The following is a 22,706-nucleotide window of genomic DNA, read 5'->3' on the forward strand; positions in this document are numbered from 1 at the left end:
TTTAGCAAGCTAAAACTTATTGAAAATGTGTTACCATTTCACAATAAAAGGGGTAGGAAAAATATTGGCTTGGAAACAAGCTAAATATTTTCTGATAGCCTTAGCCTCAAGGGGCATTCTAGGATCGCTTCTAATAAGAGGATAATTTTGATATCTTTTGGTGAATTGACTAGGACTCTGTTTAGATCATAATTTATGAAAATGCTTGCTTCGTACAGAACCAAACGTTTTCAAATTCTTTGGGTGTAAAAACTATATTTATGTATGGCCAATCTTCATTTATTTCTTCATAGGTTAGGAAACCATTGTTCTTCTGAGTGTTCATTCTGACAGATTAGAGGTTAAACACACCACAATTCTGCCTCCGCTTCATGATTTCTATTTTTCTGAAGTAACTAAAAAGGATTTTAATACTTGCGGTTCATGGGTTTCAGTGTATAAGTAGTTAAATTCAGCTGAATAATGAAGTATTTATGTGGAAGAACATGGTGGGAAGTAGTAGTGCTGGTGTACACATTCCATGTCAAATTGACACCGCTTTCAAGTGCTACCTAAGGTATCTATCTGTCTGCTTTGGTTGTTGCCAAATCAAAAAACTAACAAAATAGAATTCTTCCCTATGTACTAGTGGCTGCATAGAAATAACTCCATAATGGACAGCAGTTTAAAATGTCCTCTGCTTGGAAGCCATTTTGTGTAGCTTGACTCTTATTAGTTCAGTCTATGAATAACTAGTCTATGAATTGTAGAAATTTTGAGGTATTAGAATGAAATGTAAACCTATGGACTGCTGGCAGGGGAATAGCTTTTTTAATTGCTTTTTTGTATAGAAAGCTTATTCTAAAAACAAAATGGATGCACCAGTGATCTGAGTGAATGGGAATATTCTCTGATATGCTAGTGTAACAAGGACATTATAACAATAACATTCTGCCAGTTGTGAAAGTGTACTCTTGCATTTGAGTACTCTTGTACTCCATTGCTTTCTTTTGCATATGTGCATGAAAACCAGGAAATGGTTTAAGGAGGTAGGAGGGAAGATAGGCTAACAACAGTGAGTAAAATGTGTACCTAATTATAAACAATATTATATATGCATTGATTCAATTCTCAGTGAATATTAACTCAGCATTGAGTATCTAACTATAAACAGTATTGTAAACAATAAATAGTATTACAAACAATTTGCTCTGAAAGCCTAATAACAATGGATAAACTGAGTATATAATTTTTAAAAAGAAAGCCAGTGTAGTGTAGTGGTATGAGCATTAGACTATGGACCATATTGCATCGACAAAAAACCTGACTGCTCCCCAGCAGGATACAGTCAGGCTGGGGGTTGCTACACATAATTTGCTGCTGATTCCGCCAGGTGACTGCAACCTGGCTGCATCCCAGGTCCTGTTAAGAAGGCATTTTTCCAAACCAGGAACTTTCCGACTTTGAAAAGCAGCCCGGCGGAATTGGTGGCGAATCACGTTCGATAATGCCTGGTCGTAACCCACAACCCTACCGTAAACCGCTGAGGAACAGTAGGATATGACTTGAAGAAAAAACAACTAGAACAGCAATTATTAAAAATAATCATAAGCCACAAAAATGTGTGGCTGCATTATTCCCAGTTTCCCAACGTATATGACTATATGATTCAGTGTATAGAACTGGATTTGGTACAGACCACATGGAATTGTTTTTGTCTTTGTTTTGCATATGGAAGTTTTTAGTTTGAACAGTTTTCAGAAGATAGATAATCTAGTGTTCTGAACTTCTACTTCGGAGGAAAAAGTTTTCCTCATCTCTAATCTGTGAGGCAGAGTTATGATATATAAAAATTAACACAAACTAACATTATGTCTACATGGTAGTGTCTATCCATCCTTTTCATAAGGAATACTGAAGTCCAAACAGGTTGCTATATTTCATATAGTAATTCATATGTTGGAGAAGCATTTAGAAGCAATTCACATGTTGGAGAAGCACTGATGATATGTGCATTTAATAGACAGACTTTGTAACTGAATTTTTAGTTCACCAGGGCCACATTTTGATTTTGTAGCAGAATTTGTACAGAACTAGACCTGTAAGGTAGGCATTTAATGACATTGTCACAAGAATAGTTGTAAACTATGCCCCTGAGTTTCAGCCAACTGTCATACACAGGTTTTCCTAACAAACAAAAAACAGGCAAAAATTGTCCCAATTTTGTTTGTTTGTGTGTGTGTGTTGGTTATACTTTCTGCAAGTATTCCACCTCACATTATCATGTGCTTTGTGGCACTCGATTGCTGGATGTTGTGGGATATGAATGGACCCCTAGATATTTTAGGATTGCTTTGGATTTGTGGTTTTTCTTTGAGTTTAATGTTTGTCTCTTTATTTAATTTTTTGGCAGTTCCTCAAAGGACACCTGCAAAATGGAGCATTTAGAGCAATACAATATAATGTCTTATGTTGCTTCCTTTATGTTAAGGGAATTGGCATGTATGAAATATACCCCTGGTGCAAGTTCAGTAATTAGCACCCAGATTCACTGACAACATGTTTAGCTGGCCACAAGAGCAAATGGTTGAATCCCTGCATCCTTTCTATGGGAACATTCATTCCCTTTATTTCGTTGCTTGTATCAGTATTCTTATTTTTAGCTGTGGTTGAGACTTTGATCTTTGACTCCAGAACGTTTGATGCTTAGTCTCCTCCATTCTTCTAACTGTGAAGCTGAGATGCATCTTTGCATCTGGAGGGATTGCGAAAAGGCTTTGGGGAATTGGTCTACAGTACATCGACACAGGTTCCTTTTGAAAATAGCTAACAGTTCATCATACCTAGGAATAAAGAACATTTTCCTGCCATCCCACTCCCCCATAAAGAAGCTTGTCTCTGTCGCTGAGAGTGGCATCAGTGATGAAGAAAGGGAGGAAGGGAGGTGGAATGCAGAATTACAGTGGGCCCTTGATATCTACTGGGGTTTGGTTCCAGGACCCTCCTGTGGCTACTGAAATCCATGGATGTTCAAGTCCCAGTAAATACAATGATGTAGTAAAATGGTGTCCCTTAAATGAAATGACAAAATCAAGGTTTGCTTTTTGGAAGTTACAAATTTTATTTTCAAGCCATGGGCACTTGATAGACGAGCCCTATGGGATGCTGTTGTCATGTGTGAGGGGCGGTGCTTTCAGACGCCCCTTGCCCCTCGCACGTGATGAGGACGTCAAAATGGCGGCACCCTGTGCGTATGGGCGCCACCATTTTGATGTGACGGATGCCTAGTGTCCACACGTCTCGGCACCTTTATGATGCTGCAAATGCACCATTGGCGCCTTAAGGCATCACAACGGCACCACAAAAAGAACCCGCTTTTTGCAGATTCTTTTTGCTGCGCGAGGGAGCCGCGCGGTTTGTCTGCTGCGGCTCCCTCTCGCAGCAAACTAGGGCGGTGGCAGACCGCCCTTTTGGGTGGTCTGTATCCCGCCATAGTTGGTTGAATCAGTGCATAAGGAATAGATGAATGCAGAGGGCCACCTGTGTTCCATCTCTTATAACTGTTGCCAATAGCAGGAAATAAATAGGTTTTACTAGTGAACAACATTGGAGTCAAACTGAAAGCTGTTTCTTGTCTCTTGTGTGATCAAGAGATAGAGCATCAGAACTGGCTTTGATATATATGAATATGATCAAGAATATAATTTCTTAGAAAACCTGCATATTTCCCACTTCATCTGAAGGGAGTAGGGATGCCATTTTTTCCAGTAACATTCTCCATGGCTGTGTTTTAGTTCTATTGACAATGAGTAGACATAAAGAATTCAGAGAGAGTAATCTTGAATATATGGTACTGCTCTTGTTACTACTTTCTCCTAGCATTTTTCACTCTGGGGTTGCTGTGAAGTAACCACCAGCATGGTTGAATGGTGGACTGCAATACATTCCAGCAGATTTTGCAAGAATGAACTGGCAATAAAACCCGATCTGCTTTTGCATGCTTAGTTACCATTTCTGCTTCTGGCTCTGAGGCAGAGGCACATGTCCAGAACTGCACATATGTGAAAGTCACAGGCTTTACTGGCAATGTCACTTTCTTGAACAGTGGATAAGCTTCTCAGTTTTGGAAATGAAGAGACAGCTATCATTCAGCAGTTGATCAATTTAAAAAAGCTGATAATTTTACAGCTATGTTGTTTAGTAATGAAAAAGTTGATTCCTGATTGTTGGATGATAGCTACAGAATATTTTTAGACTTAATATTTTTACACTATATACTGAGGAATATTAGAAAGTAATAATTTCACTTGGAAGATACATGCATGTTTTTCATTCATCTGGAAATATATAAACATGTTGTTCATCCTTCCTACCTTCCATACTTTTTTTTTTTTGGGGGGGGGGGAGATGTCTCTGACATGAATCCTAAAGTCTGAGTCCTACCAAAGCATTTATATCTGAGCTTTTCAAAATTCATAAAAAGACCCCAAATTAGTCACACTCAGTGACAATAACACTGGTCCAAAACACACTGCAGAAAGAATCCAGTTTGTGAGTGCTTTAACTGGTCTGGTTCAGTGCTAGGGAATCCTGGGAATTGTAGTTTGTTGTGGCACCAGAGCTCTATGACAGAGAAGTGCTAAATGTCTCACAAAACTTCCCAGAATCCCCTTGTTGGATAATTCACACATGCTAACACAGTTACTTAATATGTATCTACTGTGTAGAAGTCAAATAAATGTAGATGATTCTGTCAGCCAGTCTTCTCTCTCCTAATTTATAAAGTTTGAGTTCTGATCCTATGCATATTTACTTAAAAGCCCCTAAGAATTGTTCTTCAGTGAATCTGTTTAGAATTATAATGTAGTTTATTTCAAAAACGTGATTTGACAAAATGCTCATTCGTAATGCTATATGAGAATGTTAGGTGCACGATCACAAAATGATAACAACTGTAATATTACTTGGTAAGCTGATATATTAATTGCTGTATTGTTAATTAGTTGTATTGATGCTGGTCTGCCACAATATGGGAAACTCTTCAGTTCAGTAACAGTTCCTTTCACTTCAGTTGGCAATAGACTACCCTTTCCATCATCCTTCACTTCTGACCAGACCAGTTGGGAATGATGGTAGTTCGTCAACATCTAAAGGGCCACAGGCTCCCCAGACCTGTTTTTAGGATCTGCAAGATCACTTAGTTCTTCAGCTGAGACTCTGTTTTGTGTTCCTTCTGAGCTTAGCAGTGGGCCTGTAGTGTGCTGGGCCTCTGTCACCAGGCAGATGGGCTTTAGAGTGCTTGTTAGCATCCTGGTCAGATGTTAACAACTGTCTATTGGTGTGAAAGAATTAAGTTGTACAAGTGAAATTGTTGATACTTTTTGCACTTGCTTTGTAGTTTGAGGTTGGAGAAAGATATGAAGGCTGGGAGCTGATGGGGGAGTAATATTTTGTCTCTTGCAGGTTTGTCTACAGAGTTCCCTTTGCTGTTGAGTGAGATACCATATATACTTGACTATATGTCACTCTCATGTATAAATCAAGGGCAGGTTTGAGGGACAGAATTATGGATTTTGATATGTCCCTTGGATAAGTTGAGGAGAAAACATAGCAATAGCAAGTACATTTCTATACTGCTTATCAGTGCACTTAAGCACTCCCTAAGTGGTTTACAAAGTGTAAGCTAATTGCTCCCAACAAGCTGGGTACTCATTTTAGCCACCTTGGGAGGATGCAAGCCTGAGTCGAGCTTGAGCTCTTTTGCTGGTATTGAACTCACAACCTTGTCGTTTGTGAGTGAGTGGCGGCAGTACAGGCATTTAACCACTGCGCCACCAGGGGCATGTAGCAGAGGATCTAACAGATGAAGCAAAGGAAAACAATGCTGAAGAACTTGCATTGTTTGTGCACACTGGATGGCTGGATGAAAGAATAGAGTGTGGTTAGTGCTTTCAGGACAAATTACACTCTTTCTTTTCACTAGAGGATGGTTATGGTTTTTTTTAAATAAGAGATAAAGTACTTACATTGACCTGTGGATAAGTCGACTCTGGTTTTTTGGGTCATATTTTTGACAAAAAAATTTAGATTTATAAATGAGTATATCCAATAATAGATCATGCTTGTGTAGTTTGGTTTTCTTTGTTTGCTTCTGCACTGTATAACCCTTGGGAACCTATTTTCCTTTGGTGTTGCCTTGCGGGGTGAATCCCAGCCCAAGGGCTCTTCATATATCCAGTGATGGGAAATTTGATTACCAGCCAAATGATGAGTCTGGGTAGACTCCATGTGGGAATTCAATTCTAACATTGGCTGTAAGGGGATGCGGGACTTTATCAGTAAAAGGCACCAGATGGTACACAGCAGAGAGGTGTACCATCTGCTGCATCATTTACCAGCAATAACTACACCCAGTTTTGGAATCCAGACCCTGGAATTTTTTCCACTGGGATTTTTGCCTGGTTCCTTCAATCCTGGTCTTGTATAACTGTGAGAAAAATCTGGTATTTCCTAGAATGTTTTTCTTACGGTAAAGCAAGTCTCTTGGTAACTAATAGATGTATTCCATTGTGATGTTTTAACTTTTTAACATTTTTGATGTTGTCAGTTGATTTCAATTTGATTTTTCTTTGGTGTATTATCTTGTTTTTACTACTTGCACTTCATTAAAAACATCATTTATTTACAACTTTGGATGCTGTGCAGACAAAGCAGCAAGCAAATGAAGCTGGTAGAAAATAAATAAATAAAAATAAATTTGGAGTACTGAGACAATAGTTGTGATTGAATCTTTTTTCATCACCTATTGATTTTGTTCCATCATGTACTTTGTACATAATTTCTACCCAGCCTTTCTATCCAACCTTTTTCCACGTTCCTATCAGAGACTGCATTATAAAACAACTTTCTTTTCTCTTCCTTTCAACATCTGGCTGTGTTTCCCACAATCTACATGTACTTCTGGTGATTTAAGAAATCCTTGGGAATGGTTTGCTATATGGGACAGGATAATGTACATGGGAGGGGGGGGATGACTGTATGTAGGGATGCCATAACCCGGTGGCCCCCGTGACAAACCCGCTTTTGGGGGCCCCCTCCCAGTCCTGGTCCGGTTTGGCCCCCAGCCCCCGGTTCGGGGCCCGCGCGGCGCCAACCCACCTTCCTCTGCCTCCCCGCGTGGCCACGCCACCCACCTCCTCCTCCTCCTCATCCGTTCCAGGCCGTGCGGCCATGTGGAGGAAGCGAATGAGGAGGCAGTGCGTGGGGAGAGGCGAGGGAGGGGGCCGGGGAGGGGGCACGGGCGCGCGCAGGAGGCGCACCTCCTCCTCCTCCTCCTCCGTTCCAGGCCGCACCAAGCGGAGGATGAGGCAGAGGTGCCTGCCTGGCTTGGTGCTCCCTGTGTATGTGCGCGCGCACCAAGGCAGCAGGCACTGGCAGGCAGCCACCCACCGCCTCCTCCGCCTGGCGCGCCTCTGCGCTGGGCACTTCCTTGGGCCCGGGAGGCGGAGGCAGAGGAGGAGGCTGAGGCGGAGGTGGGTGGCTGCCTGCCTCCTGCCTTGGCGCGTGGGCGGGGGGGAGTGCGCCAAGGCAGCCACCCACCTCCTCCTCCGCTTGGGCCTGGGCTGGGAGGCAGAGGAGGTTGAGGGAGGAAGAAGGGAGGAAGGGAGGAGGAGGAGGAGGGAGGAGGAAGGAAGGAGGGAGGAAAGAAGGAGGAAGGAGGAAGGGGGAGGAATGGAGGAAGGAGGGAAGAAGGAAGGGAGGAGGAGGAGGGAGGAAGGAAGAAGGGAGGAAAGAAGGAGGAAGGAGGAAAGGGGAGGAAGGAGGGAGAAGGAAGGGAGGAGGAGGAGGGAGGAAGGAGGGAGGAAGGAAGGAGGAAGGAAGGAGGGAGGAAGGAAGGAGGAAGGAGGAGGAGGAAGGAAGGAGGGAGGAAGGACAAGGAGGAAGAAGAGGAGGAGGAGGAAGAGGATAGTGATGATGATGATGATATGAGCCAGCTTCTGAGGCACGACCAATGTAAGTTGCTCTGATTTTTACAAACTCATGCACAGTGAAGAAAAACCAAAGTCCCTTGACCAAGTACACACTTCTGAGAAGTACAGTTGAATCCGAGGGCAAACCCACTTCTTGTTAAACCACCTTGACATATTCAGTGTGAAACCCAAAGAGTTTGGTTATGGAATAAGCCTCTGAAATATGCAAGAGATTGCCATGTTAAGTAAAGCCATGTTCAATGCCCAAATGTACTGTTTGGAATGGGGGGAGGGGGGGTTGGCCAAAAAGGAAAGTACATTTCTGTCATCTGTCTAGGAATAATGCCCAAATGTCCTCCATTTTGATCATGCCTAAGAAACATGTATTTATATTAACATTTTTTTAAAAACCATCAATTTTTTCCATGTGTCCTCCATTTCTAAAAAAATGTGCCCTACATTTGAACATTTTGTCCTACATTTGTCCTACATTTGTCCCGGTTTGGAGGTCCAGACTTATGGCAACCCTAACTGTATGTGAACAATTTAGGATCCAGAGATTTGTCCAATTCTGTTGATAGTCCCAATGCATCCAGCAATTGACCAATGAAGTCCAAAACACACTGCTGGAATAATCCAGTCTGAGACCACATGGCTCAGTGCTAGGGAATTCTGGGAACAGTAGTTTTGTGAGACATTTAAACTTTCTCTGTTAGAGAGCTCTGGTGCCACAATAAACTATAATTCCCAGAATTCCCTTGCACTGAGCTGGGGAGTTAAAGTGGTCTCAAAGTGGATTATTTTTGCAGTATGTTTTGGATTGAAATCTACTTTAGTTGGGACTATCAGTAGGATCCAGGCCCCTTGGTTTACTATGGGTATGTGTGTGTCAAAATCAAAATTGATAATAAAATCATATCTATTTTCTACATATACCGTTTGGTTAAAACATTTGCTTACTCACAAGAGGTGTACCTGAAGAGGAGAAACCAAAACACAGCCATTGGTTCTCTGATGTGCACACCAAGTTGCTTAAGTGTCTAAAAATGTAATGGTCTGACTCTGACTCAAGCAGACCCATTGAACCAATGGAACTTACACAGTTGTTGACTTACTAGATTTCCTTTGAGCCAGTAGATCTGCTCTGATTGGACTTAACATTTGGGTTTGGACCATTGATTTAAAATATGGTGGAAATTACATTTTGGAAACTTGGAAACTACTGTCTTGTGCAAGTAGAGTAAACATACTGTTTAACATACCAAAGGTATGGAGTTTCTGAATCATTTTGAAACATGTGGTTGGTTGCAACTTCTGAAGTACTTTCAAGATTGAAACTAGAACACTGGTTAGCATTTCCATCTCTGTGCCTGCAATTTGCATCATCTCTAGAAAGAAAGCAGTTACTGTCCACTTATCATGCACATATTGAAAGCGCATGAATCAAATGTCATGCCACATGTCAGTTTTGGTTGAGGTGCTGGAGAATCTTTTCTTCCTTTTTCACCTCCCAAGAGGTGCAATCTTGGTTTTCCCCATTTCAAAATGAAAAAGCTGTATAGCACATGTAGGTACTTTTTTCTCTAGGTGTTTGGGAGGTTTCTTGACATTTGAAATTTAGAATTTAATCTGAGCAATATCTGCAGGAAGATTTTTTTTTGTAAACAGTTAATAGCTTTAAATGACTTTTACATGTGTTCATTAGTGAAACTTATTATGAATTAGGAATATCCTGTTATTACTGAGCAAATTTTGAATGTATTCTAGTGAAAGGTCATGGTGTTAGTGGTTTTGTTTGTTTGTTTCTAAATTTAACTGTCAGTTTTGTGCATACATGGGTTCTCTAGAGAGATCAGAATAGTTATTCTTTGGACTACAGCTCTGAGCCACTGTGGCCAGTAGTCATTGTGCCTGGAAGATTCTGCAAGTTGTAAATCGAAAGAGTAATTTTACTGAATTCTGAAATTCTAGGGCCTTAATCAAAGAACAGAGTTATTGAAACCACTGGACTTACAGTACCTATGTGTTCTGTGCTGACTAACCACTTAACAGTTAATTGAATAAATCTAGTCTGATTGGGACTAAACATGATTCTAGCCACACATGCCGGAATTGTGGAATATCTGAGTGCTTTACTGCAAGGAGCTTTAGTGAAACCTACTCATTTGCATGAAGTAAGATACTCATTAAAGTGAACAAAGAAGCTCTCTTGTACCTCACCTAATAAGAGTTGTACAGAATGTTACTGTATGACTTTGGTGCCAGTTTTTGTTAATAAACTGGAGAATGCTTACTAGTCACTGGAAAATGGCTTGGGTTGGATTGTCATTGATATGTGGATGAGTAGCAGCTCTGCCTCTTTTTTTCCATCTGCTAGTTTCAGAAAGGCTGTGGAACTCTTTAGTTGGTGTCTTTATGTTGTTTTGAATAGATTAGGGCAGGGGAACTTAGGTCTGTTCAGATAATTAAGGTCAGTGTGGGCAGGGAAATGGATCAATCTAGATGGAGGGTTCTACTCACCATGAAAGACCACGTTGGCAGCTTGGGGATTCTTCTGCATTCAGTGCTATCTTAGGAAGCACAGTAAGTTGGAGTGCCTTTTACAAGCTTAAACTAGTATGCCGTCTGAAATAGTATTAAGAGGAAGATGGCTTCTCTTCAGTTATTTGTCTACTGGTGCCATCCAGAGTAGACCAGTGTAGACTATATAGGGTTGCTATAAAAGATAGTCTGGAAACTTCAACTGAGGCAGAAGGTGAACCTTTAGGGCCTGACTCAGCTGATCAGGTGAAAGAGGTCTCTGGTTTCAGAAAGTAGCTATTGCACATTTCAATTTGACTCTATGTTACTTGGAGCCCCTAAGGGAGCCCTGGTGGTGCAGTGGTTAAATGCTGCAGCCACTCACAGCCACAAGGTTGTGAGATCCGTCCTAGGAAGGGCTCCAGGGCCCCCTCAGATTTGCATCCTTCTGTAGGTTGCTAAAATGAGTACCCAGTTTGTTGGTGGCAATTAGCTTATTCATTCTAGCCACAGCATTACGGAGTGCTAGTTTATTGAAGAGCAGTATAACAAATTTACTTGCTATTGCTATTGCTAACATGTTTCAGCTGATATAAAGAAGTTCAACTTAAAATTTGTATTTTGAAATTGATTTCATATTTCTTCAGAACTGAGAGTTGGGAATGGATGGATGACATAATTTTTCTTTCTTTCTCTTACTACATGAATTTAAGGAAAGATCACAGAGAAACGCTCTCATGACAACAACTCTCACACTGCAAATGGAAGCTCCTTCCATGCACAAAGCAATATTGGATGTCTCCTGTGTTGTTTTGGAAAACAGTCATACAGAAAGGTTATGATGTAGAAGCCTTAATTTTGGTTTTCATCAATAAGCTTAAAGGACCTGATGAAACTCAAGGAAGTCTGAGGAAAGTTAATTGTAGATTCAAAATTACAGTATAAAAATCTACCAACATACAGGTTTTCTTTAGGAATATAATTGATAGGTTTGTATAAGGTAGGGGCTCTGTATAAAAACATTGTTGTTTGTAGAGTGTGCTTATTCTCACAAATGGAATATACGTATATCTTCTTTTGAGAAACTCATGGTAAAACTTGCAGTTCTGATGGTAAAGCTTGCCCTTCTGGTATTTGATACTTGCTAGGTTCGTCATAAAAATAAAAACCTATAAACACTTTATGGAGGAAGAATTATTGGTAGGATTCTAATAATACCTTTAAAAGTATTTTTTAAAAGCTCTGTTTATAGACCTGTGCAAGAGACAACTCTGCATCCCTTGAAGGGTGCCTAGGTTCCATTAATTTCACTGAGGTCTCAAGCATATATAAATAAACGTGGGATAGCAGCTGCTGTGTTGAATTTCTGTAATACACCGTAGACAAAGTATTCCTCATGGGATTTCGATAAATTTAGAATGGACTCCTATGTAGCTATGCATTTACTGCTTTTAAAACAGGGTGTGTAAATATCATCCACCATATTCTAGTTTTAAACCTGCTGAGAATTGTGTGTTGTATTTCTTGCAGATCTAGCTGCAATAGAAGATTTCTCCTTTTGTGTAATTATTCAGCAACCAGTTTCTACATGACTTTGTATTTCTGTGCTGTTAATGAAAATATTCTTCTGTTTCTCCATTTCCTTTTCTTTTAGGACACAGAATATAAGAAAAAAGGTGTTGTGTGGAAGTCTCCATAAAGTAAGTTATTTTCTTCAGTTTTTGCTACTGTCTGTATTGTTTCCTGACACAAAAACATTGTGTTTCAGAATTAAGCAAAATACATGTAACTATTTTCTTCATATCAAAATTACATATTTTTCTGTTGCAGTCACAAAATTTCAGAATGACAGTCCGAGAGAATAACAAGTCACAGATAACAAAAATTAAGCATTTGTCACTTAGAATAGTTCTACTATCTCTCAAATGTACATAGATTAGATTTGACAGATAGATATGCCTTGTATTTTTTCAGGTGGTACAGTCGGTCCTTCTTATACACGGATTTTTTATACACGGATTTCAGCATACACGGTTTGAAAATGTTCCAAAAAAGTATAAATTTACCTTGATGTTCCACTTTTTATTAGGGACACCATTTTGCTATGTCATTATACTTAATGGGACTTGAGCATACACGGATTTTGTTATACACGGGGGATCTTGGAACCAAACCCCAGCGTATAACAAGGATCCACTGTACTCGGCTTTGATTCAAATTCATAAACATATAAATAGGTTCAAGGAACTTGCTCAACCTCTGTGTCTTCTCTGCAGTTAAAAGAGCAATTACAGCCTGTGCTCCTGCTAAGTAACTTTAGTGGCCTTTGCTAAGTAACTTTAGTGGCCTTTTGTATGTTGGAATGCATTTGAATGTAACCAATATAAAGAGTAGAATTCAGAGGCCTAACTGTGTTAGTCTGGAATATTGGTATGCAAAGGGATCTTGTAGCATCTTTGAAACTAACTGTGTGAAAGAAATTGTAGCATGAGCTTTTGTAGTCTTGATCTATTTCCTCCAATGAATGGACACAATTTCACCCCATGCATCTGAGTAAGTATATCAGGTCTACAAAATGCTACAATTTCATTCATACCCCACACAGACAGGCCAAAATAAAGCTGCTTTGGGCCACTTTAGAAGTGTGCTGTTTAAATGATGCGTGCATCCTAAGAATCTGGAAGCTGCACCAAAGCTGTGCTCCAGTCCTTAGTACTGGATTGTGGCATTAGCGTGGCTTCCGGTCTCTTAGGATCCATGCATCTGACCCAAATGGGAAGTCTGCTGTCCTAGCATGTCCGGAGGTCTGCACAGTCTTCTCTCTCCCAATGCAATCATGACTGGCAGCAGCAGTCAGTGTGAAGGTCTTCCCCACCACTTGTTGCCCGATCCATATAATAAGATGCCTGAAATTTTTGCATTCAAAGCATGGTTTTCAAACAAGGCTGTGGCCCCTTTCCAGTGTGTGACAGTATATTAAAAGGGTTGTCCCACTTTTTAATACCATATATAGAGTGGAAAATTACAGATTTCCAAGCTGGATTCACAAAAGGAAGATGCACTAGGGATCCTATTGCAAACAAATGGTGAATAGTGGATTGCACAAAATAATTTCAGAAGAAAATCAGTCTGTGCTTTATAGAATATAGAAAGGTTGATCATGAAAAATTATGGATCACTCTTTAAAAAACAGGTGTGCCACAACATTTGATTGTCTTGCTGCACAATCTCTACAAGAGGCTACTATGGACACCAAAATCCAGGGATGCTCAAACCCCATTAAATACAATGATGCAGTACAATGGTTTTCCTTAAAAAAAAAATAGCAAAATCCAAGGTTTGCTTTTTTGGAATTTATATACTGTATTTTAAAAATATTTTCAAGCTGTGGATACCTGAACCTGTGGATAAAAAAATCCGTGGATATGGAGGGATATGGGTACGCTTGAATAAAAATGTATTTGCCTACTGTTCAGTAGACAGTGTCTTTTGCTACAATTTGAATAATAAATAAGTTTTCACATGACTTGATGCAGAAGTTGACCTCTCAGTGTTTCGTAAAGAGTTAAAGATGTGACTATAGGAGGAGCCATTTTTTAAAATTATAGCATTAATGTTGTTACGTAGTTGCTGTGTAACAATATATTTGTTCTTTCTGGTGCAAAACCACTCCAAAATTGTCTTTATGTACAATCACTGAACAGTTCATAGTTGCTTGTGAAAAGTTATTTGGAAAGCTCACCCTTGACTTCATCAGCTGTTTTTAGAAACCTTACTAAAATACAGGGGCTGCAGTCCAAAGAGCCTCCACTGCTTTTCTTTTCATTCTACCAGCAACATCTTGTACTGCCCAGAAAACTGTTTTTCAGATATCCCTTAACTTTCAAAAGCATTTTGTCAATAGAGAGGTGAGACTGCTGAGTGGGGGACAGGGGAAGGACTGTCAGAAACCACATTGCAGTCTCCTAGGTTACTGTCTCCAGAAGCTTAGTCATTCAGTGAGGAAATGAATAATAGAAACTCTGCAAAAATAATATGTAGTTCTATCTTGTTGAGAAAACCTGTGATACTCAAATATATGTTGCTTCACTCTTTGTAATAATGGTTCCTTTAACAAACAGGACAACCTAGCTTCATCAAAAGTATGCTATGTGTGCCAATAATAGTTCCCGCTAGAGCAGAACCATTGAATTAACTGCTGAATGGCAAGTCAGCATTTAATAGAATTATAAACTTGAATGTCCATCTAGAACAGAGATGGGCAACTTTCAGCCCCCCAGATGTTTTGGATTACAGCCTCTGCATCTTTTAACTGTTGATCATGCTAGTTTGAGGTGTTCGGAGCTGTAGATCAAAAAATTGGAAGCCCAGATATTTTGGCCCTGGTCTCATAGAATCATAGAGTTGGAAGAGACTGCAAGGGCCATCCAGTCCAACCCCCTGCTATACCTGTGTGTGTGTGTGTAAATACACACCTTAGGCTATGTTCCTAAGATGTTTTTCAACAGAGAGATTAAGTATGGAATCTGCACATACCATAATGGGACTATGGGTAGGGTTGGTATAATTTTAGTTCTTACTTTAAACTGGGGATAAGCTGCTGGATGTTAGAAGCTACAGAGTTGTACCCATTTCTCTAAGTTCAAGTTCCCTTAATATTGGTGGAACTCAGATTCCTCTAATTTGAGTAAGAGTGCAACCTGTGATACTGTATATGCTTGCCTATAAGTTGACCTCATGTGACCCTTAGGGCCAAAATTATGGACTTTGGATTTTGCTATGGCCCATGGATAAGTCGAGGTAAAATTTAGGGGCATGTAACAAAGTATCTAAAAGATGAAGCAAAGGGAAATAATGCCAGTGCACTTAGAAAATTCCAGAAGGCATAACTGTTTGTGCTGGATGAGCAAGTAGAAAGGGATCAGTGCTTCCAGAAAGAATTACACTCTTGCCTTTCAACGGAGGATAGTTCCTTTTTTATATAAGAGTCAAAGTACAGTTGTTACATTCACCCATGGATAAGTCGACTTGGGGTTTTTGGGTCAATTTTTGACTAAAATTTCTAGACTTATACATGAGTATATACAGTAATATTGTTGTTTGCATGATTTTTCCCTGATATGTCTCAAAGTTTTAAGGTAACTAACATTATTGAAACCCTGAAAACCCTGAAATATGCTAACAAAATCTTTTGTTTTTGAAACTGATCCTATACCGATTATAATTTCAGTTTATAAAAAGTTATAATCTATCAGTGTCTTTGAAAAGTAACTGAATTCTGGCTTGGGAAGATCTTTGAGGAAAGTATTTTTAGATCTCTAAAAAATCTTGTGGGATTTCATTTCTTTTTTTCTTGTATGAATTTGTCACACAGGAAGTAAAGTTATCAGGGCTCTCTTGTTTGAGTATAAAAATGATAGAAAGTAAGGCCCTGTACAAATGGGCAGGAAGGGGCAGCGAGATGCCTTTCTGTCCTGGATCGGTGCCATGGCAAACACACGCCACAGCACCGATCCAGTTTTTCCAGCTCCTTTTTGTGCCTGCAAAGTAGCACCATAGCTGCAGCCAAAGGGACATCATCATGGCATGTGCCATCTGAGTGGGCGTGCACCAAGATGGTGCCTGGGCAGCACGGGGAGGGCTGTGAGCGTGGGGATGCTCAGCCCTCACCCCACTGGCAGGACGGCACTTTTGCCTGTCTGTACTGGGCCTAAGTGAGTGAGAAAACAATCCCTAAGGTATATAATTACTGACTAAACTGGTCCTTTTTATGTCAGGAGTAGTATTCCAAATGTGTTCTAAAGCAAAGAAGGTAGTGTAGGTATTGGGTCACTTGTATATACCATGGCATTGGGTTTGGTTATAGCTTTATGGTAGTTATCAAGGAAGGCCTTAGTGTCATGAATGATAGTTTCTGTAAATAAAAGCAAAATCCCCTAATGTCTTTTATAGGTCAGTCTCAATCTGTGCAGTGTTGCTTATTCCCAACTATGGGTAGAGGGCTGTAGCATATCTGTGCAGATTTATGCATATCTGCTTCAGTGTAAACCTAATTGAGTTCAGTGGTATCTGCATACAGCATGTGAATATACACACAGCTATGTGAAAGACTGCAGTGTAAAGTAGATAAACTTCACTGTCTTCTTGAAGAATTGTTTCTTTTTCCCAGTAGTGCAGTAGTGTAAATATTGTTTAAAGTGTAGTTGCAAAACTGGATCACATGAGCAGTTCACTTAAGCCAATATCTCATTTGAAACCATGGATAGTTACCATCAGTCATTGTATGCAGTTCTGCACTACATGAACCAATGATCTGTTTGGGTATAAACTTACTTCTTGTGTTCCTGTAAGATGGAGGAAGTGAAAGAATTTTATGTACTTAATTGGATTTCATTTGTGCCCTTTGTGGCATAACCATGGAGTCAAATATGTTTGTTTACTATTAGACCTTAGAAAAGTTATTTTTTTCTGATTATAACTCCCTGGCTCCCTTAGGCAGCAAAAGCCATGGCCCATATTGGCTAGGGAATGCTAGGAGTTCTAATCCAAAAAGGCATTTCCCCCTCCAAGCTCTATTTATAGCTTCCAATCCCTATCTTCGCAGATACTGTTGCCCCTGCATCGGTAAAGGGATGTCTTTCTTTCTTTCTTTCTTTCTTTCTTTCTTTCTTTTTTGTAGTAAATTAAATCATGGAGCAAACAGGTTTATGGTTTGTGGAGCTTGTTTAGAAAATGCTAGGTGTACTACTGTGTTTCTATCTCAAATCAATTCAAAATCAGTAACCTGGACTCTCCCCAATATAATCTCTCTGCTTGCACTGAAGGTGCATTTTACAGAGTCATAACACAAGTCTTGTAATCATCAGTGGTTACACTGATTTGCTGTATAGCAATGTGATATCTACTTGTAGGTACAGTTTCAAACTGCTATGGCATTTTTCTCACTTCCGTCTTAATCTGCAGTGATGTTTCTTCCCCTCCTCCTTTTCTTTTCTTCTTTCAAAATATGAAGCCACCTGCTCATTTTCATTTGAACATTGAGTTCCACATTAGAAAAACATTTGCAAAATCAGCATGCTGTAAAAAGTCCCATTCTATTCAGAATAGTTCAAAGAGTAGTTGTAAATGTTGACCATTAACAACAAGCCCCCTTTTAACCACATAGTCTCCAGGAATTGACTTATTACCAATATAAAAAACCATGGTACAACCCAGCTGCTGCTTCTCTTCTTAATTTCCAGTAATTAATTTATTACCAAAATAAAAGCACTACACACCCTAGCTTTTTCTCTCCAATTAATTTATTAGGCAAATAAAATCACTGAACACCTCAGCTATTTCTCGGCTCTCAAAATCCAGCAATTCATTTATTAACAGGAAATCATTACATACCCAAGCCCTTCTTTTCTCCTCATCTTGTTTCCAGTATAGCAGTTAATTTCTTATAACAAGTTTATTTTATAATTTCATTTGCTTTTTTATTAGTGTGCTGTATCTCTGACCCCTTTAGCACAAGAGGATCAATGTGGAAGTGTGGCTGGAAAGCTGGGCTCAAGTTCCCACTTGGTGGCAAAACTTGATGGTGGTCAAGCTAGCTTTCATGCAGAGGTTTTGTGCATTGCCTGCATTGCCATGCTTAATAGGGCTAATGCAGGTCAGGCTAAGAAACTACTTTTATCAACTTGTCACAAGGATGGAATACAAGTATGATAAATAAATCAACACTTGGTTGTGAGATTTGTTGTTGTTATGTGCCTTCAGTTTGTTTCCAACTTATGGTGAGTATGGAGTGATGGACGGGTCACCCACTTTGAGTAACAGTGCTACTCAAAGTGGTGGTCCTTGAACTGGTTCCAGTCCCCGAGTCATTGGCTGACAGTCCCTGGAGAGTTTCCAGGAGAGAAAGAAACAATTGTATCCAATAAGTCTGTTGAATAGACACTACTATGGTGCTGATCCCTGGCACATTGGGGAAAATAAACTGCTGGTCTCTCGTATCATACAGCTTAATCAGCACTGGCTGTGCAAACATCATAATAAAGAGAGCGGGTGGGCATAGAATGCGATCCTTATCCTAACCCAACAAATTATTCAGTATGTCACGCTGATCTTTGTATAGCTGGGATGGGTATGTTTTGCCCTTACCATTGTTGGACTTTTATTCCCATCATTCCTTGTTAGTATAGCCACTGGTGAGGATGATGATCATTATGGTCCAAGAAAGGAAGGGCAAATGTTGTCCATCCTGATGAATAGCCATTGCATCTCCATATTTTAAGCTTCCAGGAAAGGGAGAGGGGCATCTGAGCAGGGACGTAGCTAGGATTTTAGGAGGGGGGGGGGGTCCAGACTAAGTGCCACCATTATAATGGGGCTTGGGTGCAGCGGCGCAGCAGCACACACCATTCATTTTTCTAATGGAAGGGGGGGTCCGGACCCCAAGAACCCCCCCCCCCCCTTGGCTACGTCCCTGATCTGAGACTGGAAGCATGACACTGCTGAAAAGCATAGTTTGAGAAAGTTACCTTTTTTGGAGTGCAGTTTCCAATATCCTCCAGTGAGTGTGACCATGATAGCTGATGGAGAAACAAACTTTTCCAAATTCTGTGGAGTGCTACAGCTAGCTTTTTGTATCCATGGATTCTTTATCACAGATTCAAGTATCCACCACTTGAAAGTATTCAATAAATAAATTCCAAAAAGCAAACTTTGATGCCATTGTCATCATTTTACTATCCACTGTATTTAATGGGACTTCAGCATCCACAGATTTTGTTATCCACAGAGGGTACTGGAACCAAACCCCAGCAGATACTTACTAAAGGCCCACTGTATGTATCAAGGTCAGTGAATTATGTTTATTATATATTAGTCCTGTTTATTAGTAGCTGTGAATGTATTTTTAATATTGCAAGCCTCTTGGTAGTGGACACATAGTTTGGCGAATACATCCCCACTAACCAATAAATTGACAGAGGCTGGCAGAAAGAAATGTGAAGCCTGGTTTTTCTGGAGGTGGGAGAATGATGTGTACGTGCATGTTTTTTGTATGTATGTTTGTGTGTGTCAGGCCCAGATGACATAAAAGTAGGTGAAAAGAGAGCAGCAGGCACTGGTTGCATGGAATCGAACGAGTGTCTTTTTTTTTTTTAAAAAAAGGCAGAGGAGTCTTTCACTCTCTTCAATAAGCTAAAATACCAATCAAACAAACATGCTTAAACCCTCAGAGATTGCCTACTGAACACATCCAGCTCTTTCCCTGATTCTGCTGAAATTCCATTGGGAAGTTTCTAGCTTCTCATCGAAGGACCACAACATACAACTCATAAATCATTTTCTTCACTGTCATTTTAAAAAGTTTTCTATCACTTTTTCTCACTCTTTTTTTGAGAAGGAGAGAGGGAGCTTTCGCATCCTACCAAAGAGATAACGGTACTGGAATAATTCCTCAGTGTGGATATAGATAAGCATACACATATATACTTTCCTTCTGCAATTTTGTGTGCACTGAATTTTATGCAGATTGTGGCTACAGGTGTAGAATTTGATTTGACCCAATCTCTCTCTCTCTCTCTCTCTCTCTCTCCCCCCCTCTCTTTTTTAAAAAAAATACTTGGTAAGTATTTTTATATCTATGAACATTGATTTCAAAAAACTGTTTACAAGTTACACAAAATGCTTGGTTGTTTAGCCAACAAAGCCTCTGTGCTCTTCAGTCATCTGTCTGTCCCTTATATCTTCCAGCCATGTTCTTATAAAAGTTACTTAAACCTTACACACACACACACACACACACACACACACACACACACACACCTTGGGGTGTTTGTGTGTGATTACAAACCAAGATAAATCCAAAGTTTAAACACTGAAATGCTGCATTTGTAATCAAGGCTGCAAATTGAACACAAATGTAAATGCCAAGTACACTTTTTGGAGCCACACAATTTGGTTTATAGAAAAAGATTTGTGGGTTTTTGGGGGGAACAAAACGTATGAGTATGTTAGCTTATGTTCATAAGAATCCACATTCTAACACGGTGGAATGTTTTTTGTTAATGTTCTGAAAACAGTGACTTGCAGACTGCTTTGGTAGAGTTTAATGGAAAGGGAAAATGATTAACAGTGCTAACTGTGGTCCTTGGGACAGGGTCCATAGGATAGATCTGACTTTGAAATAAGTCAGAGGTCGCGTTCCCACTTGCCTATAAAGCGGATCATGAAGCGAATTAAGAGGTGTCGTTCCCACTGATGCCCAAATTAGTTCCTCAATGCCCCGGAATCGTTTCCACTGCGATTCGATTCAAAATCGAATTATATCGAATTAGAAAGCGGGGTATGATTCGCGGTATCCGAATGGGAATGAAAGGGTGTCTGATTCGGGAACCTGGAGATGGGAGGAGCAGCGCTCAAGAGGCTGGCCTGGGGGTGTCACCTTCTTTGTTCTCTTTCTGCATCGCCGGTGCCATGTTCTTCCATTCGCATAGGCTTTACCTCCCCTCTGCTCCTCATTCATAGACCGATGGGTGAGGAGAGCCATTGAACACAATTTTTAACTATTCTTTTTTCTTTTTTCACCTCTGCCTGAGCGCCTGAGCAGCAGATGGGCTTTGCAGGACATCCCTGCTTGATCACCCCCCCCAGACAGCCCAGGGAGCAATGGGGGAGGCAAAGTGATTTTGGGGAATGGAGAGCCTGGATGCCCAAGGATCTGAGGGGGGGATCTTCTCTCTTCCCCAAAGATTCTCTCCCCAATAATGAAGCCTGCTGCCTTCTCCTCCTTGATCCGATTTGCCAAGCCTTCTCCTAGTCTGGGGAGACACAACAGAAGAGCCTTGGATACAGCCAATTTTCATTGGCTGCCCTAAAAATAAAAAAAACCCCTAGACTTGTGACGTCTGAAGCCTACGCGCTTGATTGACAGCTTGTGGACACAAATGGGAATGGGGAGCAAGTTAATCTGCTTTAAAATAAAGCAATTTAAAATAAATGGGAACGAAAACAGGGTCTAAATGAATTGAGGTAATTTGCCCCTTTTGGTAATGGAAACGATGGAAAAATTTGAATTATTCCCAGAACATAATCCGAATCAGAATCGCGCCAATATAATCCGTTTTATCTGCCAAGTGGGAACGCCCCCAGAGACTGCTGGCTCACATCCATCTCCCTACTCTCCCAATTGAAAGATTGGCTCCTTGATCACCAGCCTGTCAGAGCTGAATTGAAGGTGATGGGGATGAGCATGGAAGTGGTGTGGATTGCTCAGAGGGAGGCTCTGGATCTGCAGGATTCAGAACCCTTTAAGACTTGGTTGACACTTCCAGTTGGGTTGAGGATTTAAGCAAGCTCTAAATTCACTCGCTGATACTGTTCTCAATAGGTGGGAAACTGCTGTTAAAATAACAATGGAGAAAGCATGGTAAGAACTTTTTCCTCCTTACTTTCTCCCTGCTGTCAGAGGCCAGCAGAGTTTTGCATGGTGTAGGGGCTTTGAAGTCAGAGCTACCTGCAGTAAACGATAGGCCTGTTATGCCTTGTAAAATGTAAGTAAATCTCCAATTTTTTATACAGTTTTGAGTGGGGTACACAACTCCATTCCCCAAGGCCTTGTGGGTGCTGTGATCTTGCTGACACCACCACGACTCAATTCTTTACCCCTACTGATTTCATAGATGTGGTGCTGCTAGCCATGAGGAAAGAGGGGGTATAACTAGTAAAGGGAATGGAAAGCCTTCTCCCCACTTTTATCTCACTAACCTTATGCAGATTTGATCTTTTCCATGCTGTGAGAGGAAAGCATGGTAGAGTGAAGGCTATGTTGCATATGGATATGTGGTGATCCCCAAGCTATCATCACAGGGGGTAAAAAGTGGTGCAGTCCTTTTTTAGAGAATGATATCCGACTCAGTAGAGTTTTGTTGTTTATGGGCTTCAACCTTACACCTTCAGTTTTTTTTCTCTGACCCTCTATAAGTCAGAAACTTTCTGAGTGCTTCCAAAATGCAGCATCAATTTAGGCAGAAGACTTTCCTCCAAGTGTGTTCTGCACATGCGAGAAAACATAAGAGACTATTGGTCCATGACTACAAATAATGAATGGTTATCAAGACAGGACAAAATCTGCGGGTCCTTGGAAGTCATGGAAATCAGCATGTTCTTGCTCATCCTGCTTTGATCTCATTTTTTGTGACCCTTTAAAATGTTTTGTGGGAAAAACCATACTTACCTGCTGTGAAA

At 40.4% G+C, this 22,706-nt stretch overlaps 1 protein-coding gene across 12 annotated transcripts in view; it reads left to right on the top strand.

Annotated features, from left to right (window-relative positions):
- The window catches only part of QTMAN (queuosine-tRNA mannosyltransferase), a 278,206-nt gene that overhangs the window by 15,729 nt on the left and 239,771 nt on the right, over positions 1–22,706 (top strand). For 11 of the 12 annotated variants that reach the window (XM_089520087.1, XM_089520088.1, XM_089520080.1 and 8 more), the window contains one exon: positions 12,124–12,169. The gene's annotated coding sequence lies outside the window, so the exon portion shown is untranslated. Of the gene's footprint in view, positions 1–12,123; positions 12,170–22,706 lie in introns of those variants that run through there. The other variant, XM_089520085.1, reaches the window with a different exon arrangement.

The sequence above is a fragment of the Sceloporus occidentalis genome, unplaced genomic scaffold (assembly GCF_023333645.1).
Source record: "Sceloporus occidentalis isolate IW3139 unplaced genomic scaffold, rSceOcc1.0.p SCAF_4, whole genome shotgun sequence".
NCBI classification, from domain to species: domain Eukaryota; kingdom Metazoa; phylum Chordata; class Lepidosauria; order Squamata; family Phrynosomatidae; genus Sceloporus; species Sceloporus occidentalis.